Source organism: Engraulis encrasicolus, chromosome 11 (genome assembly GCF_034702125.1).
Source record: "Engraulis encrasicolus isolate BLACKSEA-1 chromosome 11, IST_EnEncr_1.0, whole genome shotgun sequence".
NCBI lineage: Eukaryota > Metazoa > Chordata > Actinopteri > Clupeiformes > Engraulidae > Engraulis > Engraulis encrasicolus.
The window spans coordinates 35560723-35570722 of record NC_085867.1 but is presented as its reverse complement, the minus strand read 5'-3'; positions in this window follow the sequence as shown (position 1 = coordinate 35570722).

Genomic DNA, 10000 nt, shown 5'->3' with positions numbered 1-10000 from the left:
ATTAGGAGGCCCAATCATTTCAGCAGAACGGGCACCGTGATGAGAGGCCACATGGGCAAGGCAGAGCAAGACCATGTAGGCAAGGCAATGAGTTGACACATACGAGACACATGCAAACATAAGCACCCACACACAGGCACACATGCACGCACACACTCACGCGCAAACAATCACACAGACACACACACAGACACACACATATACACACACAGACACAGACACAGACACAGACACGCACACGCACACGCACACACACACACACACACACACACACACAGACACACACAGACACACACAGACACAGACGGTATCACACACACACACACACACACACACACACACACACACACACACACACACACACACACACACACACACACACACACACACACACACACACACACACACACACACACCTACAACCCACATCACACGAGGCGAGGCAAGGCACAATGACACACAAGGCAAAGCAAGGCGAGGCGAGGCGAGTGGAGTGGAGTGAAGGCAGTGACACAGACACGCAACACAAAACAAAGAAATGAGGCAAACACAGTGGGAGGAAATTTCAGGGAAAATGTCATCAGTGTGATGTCGGTCCCTGGGAAAAAAGGAAAAATGTAAACAAGACAGAAGGCAGTGATTAGAGGCGTGACTGAAACCAGTTTAGACATGTCTTTTAATGAGTGAGAAATAGAGAGAGCGACAGAGAGAGGGATGCTTCTTTAATGGATGGATGGAGAGAGAGATATATACAGTATGGGGAGAAAGATAGATGGAGATAGAAAGACAGAGAGAGAGAGAGAGTAGTGTGAGAGAGAGAAATGGAGAGAAAGAGAGAGATGGAGAGAAAGAGAGAGGCAATGAAAGAGACAGATGGAGTGTGTCAATTCTCCTGGGTTTGTCAGTCTGTGGGGAGAAAAGTAAAAGTAAATTCAGGAGAACGAACTGAACACAGTGTGTGTGTGTGTGTGTGTGTGTGTGTGTGTGTGTGTGTGTGTGTGTGTGTGTGTGTGTGTGTGTGTGTGTGTGTGTGTGTGTGTGTGTGTGTGTGTGTGTGTGTGTGTGTGTGTGTGTGTGTCTGTGTGTGTGTGCTCTCTGAAATGTGCATCTTTACAGTATGTCTCTGTCTGTGTTTTGAATAAATAAAGTACACTCTGACAAACTAATCTAATGTGAAGAAGGAATGGAATGGAAAGAAGGTTTCGAAGGTCTTTAACTTGGCACCACTATTTTCATCTCATAATGGTGTAGTTCATAGCCCTTGCAAGGTGTAGTTGTTTATATTACATAGAAGGTGTTAGGGTGTTTTTGACCCGGGCATATAGAAAAACAATTAAAATGGAAGAAAACATAGCTGATATTCACTCTCATGTCCCCTTCATCCTGCGTGTGTGTTTCTGTGTATATATTTGTTTGAGGGTGAGAGATACAGAGGGAGAAAGACAAGAAGACAGTGGAGAAAGTGAGTAAACTCAACCCAAGCTCTTGGATTGAGCCAATAGTGCTCTTCTCATGCAAGGTTGAAACAACTGATGCAACACCTGATGCACAACTGGAGGACCAAACAATATCTGCACACATTTTTGTGATCAGGATTGTATCAAAACGTTTTGAAAACATTTTTCCCAAGCAAAAACTGAAAACGGATCAAAAAGAGTCGAACACCTTACAAGGTTTAAGAATTCAAGAAGAAAAATCAAAATATTGCCCTTGCTATCATCACCTCTATCAACACTGTGTCATTGCGGCCTTCACAGTGTGCCATACTGAGGAAGGCAGAACTCCAAAATGTGTCTGTGTAATAATAAAGAAACCTATGCATGGTGCAACCTTTTGTCATTTTTTTCAATTTTACAATATTTTGGTCAGCACTCTTAACCCTATCGCGCCGGATGCATCATCTATGATGCATCAAATTCAAAGCCCTCTCCACGCTGACACAAAAAAAAATCCATCTCAAAAACATCCTGCGTGTCATTTCCAAACGTCCTGCAGTACGCGGAAACCGCCACAAGAGAGCAGCGGTCAACAACAAGTTGATCACAGCTCGGCGAAAAATGCAAAAATGGAGTAGAAGCGGTTTCCCTGACCGACGCTGAGATATCGACAAATTGCAAAAGGTTTGTGTACAAATTTCCGAAATATAACTCTACATCCTTTAATTTGAACACTTGCTTTGTGCAATTAATCAAGGAAGAGTTTATATTTTTACACCGTGTTGCAGAGAGATCGTGCTAAAACTGATGAGACATATAAGCACCATCCGGCGGTGGCAGGAAGTCAGCCATCAATGCATTTGCTCCATAGGGAAACTTACAAAGCATACCACGACGATCGTTTAACAAAACACACAAGTTGTTTTACTTCAAGACAAAGATATTGCCTTAAGAAACACGTTTTAATTGCGATTTTGAAAATGTAATGCAAAATGTTGAAATTATGATCTCGTAAAAAATGCATTGAAGTGAATGGAGAAATTGTCCAATTGTAGTAATGGACCCATATATTCAAATTACACATCAAAAATGAATAATGATCTATATTACACTCATAAATAGGTTGTTAAGCATTCGATCAGCTATGTTTTTACATAGATTTAAAAAAATTACCCGGGCAGGCTGTGGGAAATGTAAAATATGGTCCTGCTAAAACAAGGATAGGCTTAAAAAAATGGCAGGATCTCACTAAATATTTAAAGATAATCCTCAAATTAAATTGTCTGACAACTTTTTTAAATAAAAAAAAGATGCAAATGCATTAAAAGTCATTTTTCAATGGTCATGAAATTGGAATTTTCATTCCCTTTAAAGCCTGATGCATCATATATGATGCATCAAATATCTCAGTGACCTTAACAAAATTTTGAATTTTTTTTTTACATTTCTTATAAGGGACCAATATTGAAGCAAATTCCAAAAAAATATAATTTTCTCTCATTGCTTTCATGGTTCAGGTTTCACAGGGTTAAATGAAGAAAAACTTGTTGGGTGAAGCCTGCTCCAACCTTTGTGAACTATTTTGTGGCATGCAACACTTTGTATCATGCAGTGAGTCCCTCTGCTCTGACATACTGCTGCCGTTTGTTGGCTTATAATGGCCAGTTTGTCTGGGCAAGTTCTAGAATACTTTTTAAGTATACAGTATACACATTTTTTTTTCTTTTCTGTTGAATTTAGACAGTATGACTGCTGCACTGTGGGGAAATGCATTATAATTTTGATTTGCTTTCAATGTCTGACTTATGTTTCAGTGTTTGACTTCAGAGGCGGAGAGGGGCAGCCAGACCCCGAGCCATTCCACCAAAACAGAAACAGCTGGAGGACTGTTCGTCTGGGACCTCCGCTGTGTCCTAACTGCATGCAGTGTGACTGTGTGCAGTCAGTGCAAATCAGTGCCATTGCTGTGTAATCATCTATTCGAGAAAGAAATAATAACCACAGATGTGAGATATATATATATGTGATGTACCAGTCCCTGTTGCCTGCGCTGTTTGCAATATTTTGAAGAAAGTTTTCCTTGGTCAGATTGTTTCTCAAATTGTTTTTCACGGCGTGTACTCACTTTATTTAAAAAAAATGAATAGACCACTTTTTTGCTAGACTATGCAAATGAGGTGGTAAAGTATTAGTAATGGCACCACATAGGTAAGTGTAATGAACCAAGGCCCTGCCGTGGCAGAACGGTAGGGCGCTGGGTTACTGCCGGCAACCTGGGTTTAATTCCGGCCTGGGTCATTTGCCGATCCTCTCCCATTTCTCCCTCACTCACTTCCTGTCACCATCTCCAAGTTTCCTATAAAATCAAGGCAAAAAAAAGCCCTAAAAATATGTAGGCCTATTTTTTTAAAAGTGTAATGAACCAATTAAATGAAAGGAACTAAAAAGGAACTAAATTATTGTCCTCCATCACAGATGACCTCATACGGACTACATATCAGTAAATGTATGTACGTGTATCAGTATGTTTGGGTTTTTGTTACTGCACATTGTGTGTGTGTGTGTGTGTGTGTGTGTGTGTGTGTGTGAGTGTGTGTGTGTGTGTGTGTGTGTGTGTGTGTGTGTGTGTGTGTGTGTGTGTGTGTGTGTGTGTGTGTGTGTGTGTGTGTGTGTGTGTGTGTGTGTCTGTGCGTGCGTGTGTGCGTGCGTGTGTATATGTTTTTGTGTGTGAAACCATTATCAGTGTCAATCTATCAAGTACACTTGGACTTGACTTTGACCAAGTTCAGGGTGCACAGAGAAGATGAGGATTTGATGTCATCGTCAGTGACATCGGGCACAGTTCAAATGTGGTCTGAGTAAACCAGGGACAGACACAAGTCGAATGTATCTGGGTCAACTTGTTCCCTGGTCAAGTCTAGTCAGGAAGACAGACTGACACATGCTCTCTGTGTCTGTGTTGCTGCCTCTAAAACACAACTTTGCCACCGCATTGACCTCCTCATCCACAATTATAGCACCTGTGTGGAGCTCCCCCCCCCCTCAGACCCCAAAAAAATTGTTTGTGCTATTAATAAAATAATAGCATAATAATAGCATAATAATAAAATAAAATGGCTGTAACTTTACAAAACAAGTGATTGAGGTGTTAATTTCCACAGCACAAATGAGCAGATACTACTCATTGCACAATACTACTTTTCAATATAAAACTGTAAGTGTGCTTTGCTCTGATTTACTATTTGTATTTCTGTTTTACTAATTTTATTTCTGCACAACTGGCATTGTAAAGCGTCTGCCAAATGCGATGTAATGTAACTGAAATGCCCTTGCATTGTATGTGGTGCCAACACTTCAATTATCCACTGTGTAAGGATCAGCTGCCACTAGCTACTGTAACACCATTGGAATGCCCAATCCCAATTTTTTGCTTCTACTTCTGCTGTCGTATAGTAGATTGGAAAAACAAGACTTCGAGGTGTGTGGGCTCTCACAAAACTTTTTCAGTATAGTAGATTGGAAACTGAATTGTGTCCTGGACACAGCCTCTTCCTCCAAGCATACAACAGTCATTTAACTGTGGCCAGGGCAACAAGTTTACATTATTAGAATATCCTTTATTGTCTCTTCAGTAGATAAATTCAGATTGGACATGAGAATGTGTATTAGAAAGCCAATATTAGTGATATGTAGATGAAATAAGGCCAATGTAATACATTCACTGCGGGGTGAAAAGGCGCAGCCTGTTGGTGTTGGTGCCATGTCTGAGCAACCTGCAGCAGACACAGACTCAATTTGAATCTGGGTCATGTCTATTGCATCTCTGGTCAGGTCTAGTCAGAGACACAGCAGGTAGTCCCTGTGTCCAAGGCCCTTGAATAGTTTGACTGGGCCCTGGACAATGTCATTTGAAAGGGCCCCCCACCAAATACCTACAATGTCATAGGTACCCAATTCTGGGCCCCCTCTCTGCCTGGCCCCAGGGCAACTGGCCCCTGTACCCCCAATCCTATCCTAGGGCTCCCCTGCCTGTGTCTACAGAGGACTGAGTTGCTGGCTGCAAACCAACATCGCAACCACCTCCATCCACAGCAGACCACACCGATTCAACTCCTTTCATCTCTTGCCTGGCCTTGGCGAGAAACTGAAAATGTCTTTAGGCAAGCTACAGCTGGTGTCTGGAACCCCCCAAGGCAACTCCAGTCCTCAGGCAGTGGGGGCAAGTCCTCACCTAATAAGAAACCGCTATCTACAGTGGTGCCACAAGGGTGTAGTACACTGTAACAAATAGCTGTTTATTTACGGAAATTCTGCAACAGCATTCTACTGCTTTTCGAAAAAACAGACAACTACTGTGAAAATATTACTTTGAGTCACATATTGAGCATAAACAGTAAGTACTGCACAATAGCAGTATTCGCCGTTGTGGAAAAAACTAGAGATGCACCGGATCCTGATTTTTAGGATCCTGCCGGATACCAGATCCACTGAATAAGATCCTGCCGGATCCGGAACCGGATACCGGATCCTACAAAAGGTTTGAAACATATAGTCTACTCGCACACGTGGGCCCTTTTTATTACGTTGGCGCAAACTATTGTTTAGACTCATTGGCTTATTGCCACACTGCCTTCAATAGCCGCTTCCAAAGGGATTTCACTCCATGCAGTGATTGGGGTTGTGAAAGACTGAAAAGCCTAGGCTAGACATGCACCAGACCCTGATTTTTAGGTAACATGCCGGATACCGGATCCACTGCTTAAGATCCTGCCGGACCCGGACCCTGTAAAAAACTCTATTATCCTGACGGATCCGGATCCGGAACCGGAACCAGATCCGGTGCATCTCTAGAAAATAACAAGTTATTTTAGGCAGCACCATTGAAACCCATTCATCCTCCACTTGTCCGTGATCACCATCAAACTTCAATACCACCTGAAGAACTGAAGTCATTCTGACTGGTTAAAGATTATCTGATACTATCAAGCATGATGAAAACAATTCTAAGGAAACTGCAATACTTAAAAAGTGCTTGTGATGCAGCAAAGTGTGAGTAGCACATGCATTTTGATAGTGATGAAAGTGTGAATGGCTGAAACATTTTAAGAACTTGTAACACTCTTGCAACAAGCAGCCCCATCTAAACCAATCTGCTAATCAGTGCCTGGCCTCACCTGAGTAGGGCTGTTATGCCATTATTGAATTACGGGCGTCACCTGCCAAGGGCCTGATGACTCTGGTCACATGGTATTCTTGCAACTGTATATAAATCTGGACTATCAACACTTCAGTTGCTTGCCTGCCTGCTGGCTGGGCCTGCATGGCACAGCATAGCACTTGTTTGCCTACAAGCTTGCCTACAAGCTTGCTTACATGCTTGCACACTTTCCTCTTTGTGAAAGCTTGCTGTATGTGGCATCATTTGTGGCATTGTGGCATATAATGTGCCTGCTGCAAATTGGGCATTGCTTTGAGAGCTAGCTTGTAGTGCTGCTTGTTTGCTGTGCTACTTGGTGCAAAATAATTTTTTAAAGACTGACCAATGCTATATTCATCATTGGGCTCATCAAGAGATACAGTAAAAAAAGCCCACCTTGCACACTATCATTGTAAACATAGCACTGCGTACTCTGGACATTTTGTTCATGCCCCACACTTTCAAAAGGACCACCGCAAACCATTTTCTCAATACAGCATTGCGCCATAGTATCATGCTCAAGGCACTCCAGTCATGGTGAACGATGGGAGGGTGGGGTGGTAACATGGCCAGGGTACCACAGTTATGGAGAATGATGTGTGGGGTGGGAAGTTGCCATGGCCATATTCATGAATACAACTATGACCCAGTATTTGCCTGTCATCACACAGTACAATTCAACTTTTTAACTGAAATGTACTGTTATTTTTCTGTAGAGTACTGTTATTTAACAGTTCAATTGCTGCTGAAAAAATGTTATATACTGTGATACATTAAACAGCAATGAGCTGTATTTGATTTTTGGTGTGAAATAACAGTAGAATTACAGGTAAATATAATTGCCAGTAACTGCCGTTATTTTGCAGGGAAATTTTCTTAGAGTGTACAGATGCTACACCATGAACATTTCAGTGTTAATTCAACACTGAGAGAGTCAAATTTAGTATTTATGCTGTTGGATCTTCTCTGCACTCTCTATGTATGTGCTGACCTCAGTCTGTAAAATGTATGCATGGATGTATGGAGGGTGTCCAATGGCCCCCGACGCTGACATTCATTCCCCATTGACCATTACGAGCCATATTATCATAATAATTATCCTGCGCTCAATATTGCAATCTTTCATGGATCCCATTATGAGTCTTAATATGTGTAGTAGCATGTTCAGTCTCGACATGTCCATATGTGTGGGAAGTAGACGGGAGTGTTAAGGGGGAGATCCAGAGGGTTTAGTGGATTCCTGTTTGACCAACAGAATCGGTTTTACCGTTATATGGTGTCATTAACATAGTGCTTGTCTCCTCAGAAGCACACTTCAAGTGCTTTACATGTGTCTCATAGCCATTAACACACGGGGGCACTGGTGCATATCAGGGGTGTTATGGACTTTTGTGTCCCATTCAATGTCATTGTAACAGGCTGAAACAAGACAATGGACGTCAAAAGATGTGTGATTTTGTCAGCCAAAACAAAGAAAGCTAATTTTTATATAGTTGCTAATGGTGCGTCTTCTCTGTTGAATGACATTGAGGAAAGTCTGGATATTGAGATAACTTTCACAAGTTTTAGACATAGACTCTCTATGTCTAAAACTTGTGAAAGTCATCTCAATATCCAAGTCTTCTTTCAACCGTGAGTGCAAAAGCTCATTTTCATTTTCACGATTCAGCTTCTGAACACACATCTAAAAAAGGTCGCTTTTATGCAGTGTGTAGTCACTGAGTTACTGTAGTAGAGTAGAAGTCCTTCGAATCGGCTCTGGCCATGTTCTATCTCTCCCCTTGCAAGGGTAAATTCAGTGTTGCCAGATTGGGCGGGTGCCCGCCCAATTGGGCTACTTGGGATGAGCGTCGGCGGGCAAAAACGTGAAAAATTGGCCATTTGGCGGTTTCTTAAGCCGTTTTGGGCCCATAGAAGTCAATGTAATTTGTTGAATTTGGGCGGAATTTAGAGCATTTTGGCGGTTTTTGATAACTTTTCGGGCGGGATTTGGTCAGACACATCTGGCAACACTGGGTAGATTCCAGCCAGCCAGCTAGGAAGCAATCTGTGCCTAATGATTTGCTGCAGCCACCATGTCTGTTTGTTTCTGCTTTGTCATTTCAGCACTTCCTCTCTCTCAGCCTCAGTCTCTCTCAATGGGGGGAAACTTGATAATGAGAAATGCATTTTCAGGCGGAGGCCGATCTTTTATGAAAAACGGATATTGAGCCGGGGAACCGTAGCGTATACCCAGTGGAAAGCGATGCGTTCTCATGCAGCTTGTCCCAGGCCATACTGACTGGCGCTTTTCACTCAAAGAATAAATGAAGCCAGGCCTAAGATAGGGCCTATGCTATGGAGAACATGTTGAGGGAAGAAGATACTGTACTTGAAGAGCTAGGTGTTCTGCCTATCAATGCCCAATGTGAATCCAGGAAGCGAAAAAAGGTAGAGCTTGTGTGAAAGACCACTTTTCTGTAATTGTCGCATGGACGTGAATCTTTAACCATTTAACCACTGCATTCCGCTGTTTCCTTCGTTGTTTTATTACTCTATTATTTTTGTTATTACACAGATAAAGTACATGGATATTACAGAGAATTTTATCTATAGTATACCATAATGTGTGCCGTGCATCTCAGTGACACAATTCAATATTGAAATGCACAACAGGGATCAGTATTACTACTGCCAACACCACCTCATTATTTTCACAAGCTCAGAAATGGAGTTTAGCACGCACACACACACACACACGGCACACACTTCAACATTCCAAGGCCTTATCACTGCCACCCTATCTGGCAATAACCAATTCTGGGGCCTCATAAAAAAAGCTTGGACACGGCGGCAGCATGCCATTACGGTGGCCATTTATCATTACGGTAAAACTGTCCGCACAGGTCATCAATCACGTCTCTCCTACAGTACATCATACCGCAGCTATGACAAGATAGGAGTCTCCGCGCCTTGTTAAATCCACCTATGGGTTCATCCAGCGAGGTGCGGCGCTATTCCCCACGAGGTGGCCTCACTGGGTTAATGCGTTTATTTTTCGCTCCTCTTTATTGGTTTTCCAATAAAGCTGGCTATTATGGCTGATGGAATTATTGCCGGCTCTCCACTTGGGTATCAATTGTAGAGCGGTGCTGGATGGCTGGACGGCTGGATGACTGTCTGCATGGCTGGCCGGCCGGCCGGCTGGCTCAGTGGACTGGGTGTGCGGAGCGAGAAAAGCAAAGTCGGTGGGTGTGCATCTCTGCTGACTGACAACAAGGAACATACTGTATTATATATAATGCACACACACACACACACACACACACACACACACACACACACACACACACACACAGGGTGTGAATGTGTCTGTGTCTGTGTGTAC